Raw genomic sequence first — 2,550 nt, 5'->3', positions numbered from 1 at the left:
CACCATTTATTAGTTATCAGAAGCAGAAAAATAGGGATTAAAAGGCTGTTATGTTTCTCCTCTTTGAAAACTATACACCTTTTACTCACAGAATTAAATTTCTTCAGTCACTGCCCTTCAACATTTGGCTAAAATGTGAACCGTTTTGGTAAAGTCAGGGAGGAAATAAATAAAAGGTGAGAAAACATAAAACTTAAATTTAAAAAGTCCTTTCAATACTGCTTTGTCCATTATCATCGTTGATCTCTCATCTCAGTCTGACCAAAACACTATTAAGTATTATTAATTTCACCAGGATGGATCTTCAAGTCTGAAACCAAAGGAGAGAAAACATGGAGTTTTGTCAAAAAAGTAATGTGACTCTGTAAGTCAGCCCCTGTTCCAGCTCTTCTTCATGGGCAAAGGCAAACATTTTTGGACATTTAAGGAGTCATGTCCCTTCTTAAAAGATTACTGGAAGCACTATTAATGGCATATGAAAAATTAACGAGAATGAGACAAGCTCCAAATAAGAAAAACACTGGTGTGAGGTCCAAGTTAATGTTCTTCCCCACCCCCGTTATGGATGTCCAGTTGTTTAAGCACCATTTGTTGAAAAGACTATTCTTCCTCCATTGAATTGCTTATTCCTGTTTGTCAAAAACCAATTTGGTAGATTTTTTCGGTCTATTTCTGGGTTCTGTTCTGTTCCATGGATTTATGTGTCTCTCCTCCACCAACATCACACTGTCGTGAGTACTGTGGCTATAGAGCGTATCAACATCTGATAGAGCGATTGCTCCCACTTTATTTCTCTTTTTCAAAATTGTTTTAGCTATTCAAGTTCCTTTGCCTTTCCGCATAACTTTTAGAGTGAGCTGGTCTATATCTATTAAAAAGTCTTGCTGGGATTTTGATAGGAATTGTGTTAGACCTGTGTATCAGTTGGGAGAGAACCGACATCTTACTATATTGTCTGCCAATTCATGAATACGGTATGTCGCTCCATTTATTTAAATCTTTGGTTTCAGCAACATTTAAAACCTTTCAGCATACAGATCCTTTACATGTTTTTTTTTTCTTTTTTAGATTCCTACCTAGTTTGGGTGTTTTTTTTTTTTTTGAGGGGGTCATGATTTTAAACAATATATATTTATTTTGAGAGAAAGAGAGAGAGAGAGAGAGAAAACGAGTGGGGAAGGGACAAGAGAAGGAGAGAGAGAAAATCCCAAGCAGGCTCTGCACCATCAGCAAGGGACCTGATGCGGGGCTCGAACCCATGAACTTTTTTTTTTTTTCAATATATGAAATTTATTGTCAAATTGGTTTCCATACAACACCCAGTGCTCATCCAAAAAGGTGCCCTCCTCAATACCCATCACCCACCCTCCCCTCCCTCCCACCCCCCATCAACCCTCAGTTTGTTCTCAGTTTTTAAGAGTCTCTTATGCTTTGGCTCTTTCCCACTCTAACCTATTTTTTTTTCCTTCCCATCCTCCATGGGTTTCTGTTAAGTTTCTCAGGATCCAGATAAGAGTGAAAACATATGGTATCTTTCTCTGTATGGCTTATTTCACTTAGAATCACACTCTCCAGTTCCATCCACGTTGCTACAAAGGGCCATATTTTGTTCTTTCTCATTGCCACGTAGTACTCCAGTGTGTATATAAACCACAATTTCTTTATCCATTCATCAGTTGATGGACATTTAGGCTCTTTCCATCATTTGGCTATTGTTGAGAGTGCTGCTAGAAACATTGGGGTACAGGTGCCCCTATGCATCAGTACTCCTGTATCCCTTGGATAAATTCCTAGCAGTGCTATTGCTGGGTCATAGGGTAGGTCTATTTTTAATTTTCTGAGGAACCTCCACACTGCTTTCCAGAGTGGCTGCACCAGTTTGCATTCCCACCAACAGTGCAAGAGGGTTCCCGTTTCTCCACATCCTCGCCAGCATTTATAGTCTCCTGATTTGTTCATTTTGGCCACTCTGACTGGCGTGAGGTGATATCTGAGTGTGGTTTTGATTTGTATTTCCCTGATAAGGAGCGACGTTGAGCATCTTTTCATGTGCCTGTTGGCCATCCGGATGTCTTCTTTAGAGAAGTGTCTATTCATGTTTTCTGCCCATTTCTTCACTGGGTTATTTGTTTTTTGGGTGTGGAGTTTGGTGAGCTCTTTATAGATTTTGGAGACTAGCCCTTTGTCCGGTATGTCATTTGCAAATATCTTTTCCCATTCCGTTGGTTGCCTTTTAGTTTTGTTGGTTGTTTCCTTTGCTGTGCAGAAGCTTTTTATCTTCATAAGGTCCCAGTAATTCATTTTTGCTTTTAATTCCCTTGCCTTTGGGGATGTGTCGAGTAAGAGATTGCTACGGCTGAGGTCAGAGAGGTCTTTTCCTGCTTTCTCCTCTAGGGTTTTGATGGTTTCCTGTCTCACATTCAGGTCCTTGATCCATTTTGAGTTTATTTTTGTGAATGGTGTCAGAAAGTGGTCTAGTTTCAACCTTCTGCATGTTGCTGTCCAGTTCTCCCAGCACCATTTGTTAAAGAGGCTGTCCTTTTTCCATTG

This window comes from Prionailurus bengalensis, chromosome X (genome assembly GCF_016509475.1).
Source record: "Prionailurus bengalensis isolate Pbe53 chromosome X, Fcat_Pben_1.1_paternal_pri, whole genome shotgun sequence".
Lineage (NCBI taxonomy): Eukaryota > Metazoa > Chordata > Mammalia > Carnivora > Felidae > Prionailurus > Prionailurus bengalensis.
The sequence above is the reverse complement of the archived record's forward strand: the minus strand, read 5'-3'. Positions refer to the sequence as shown.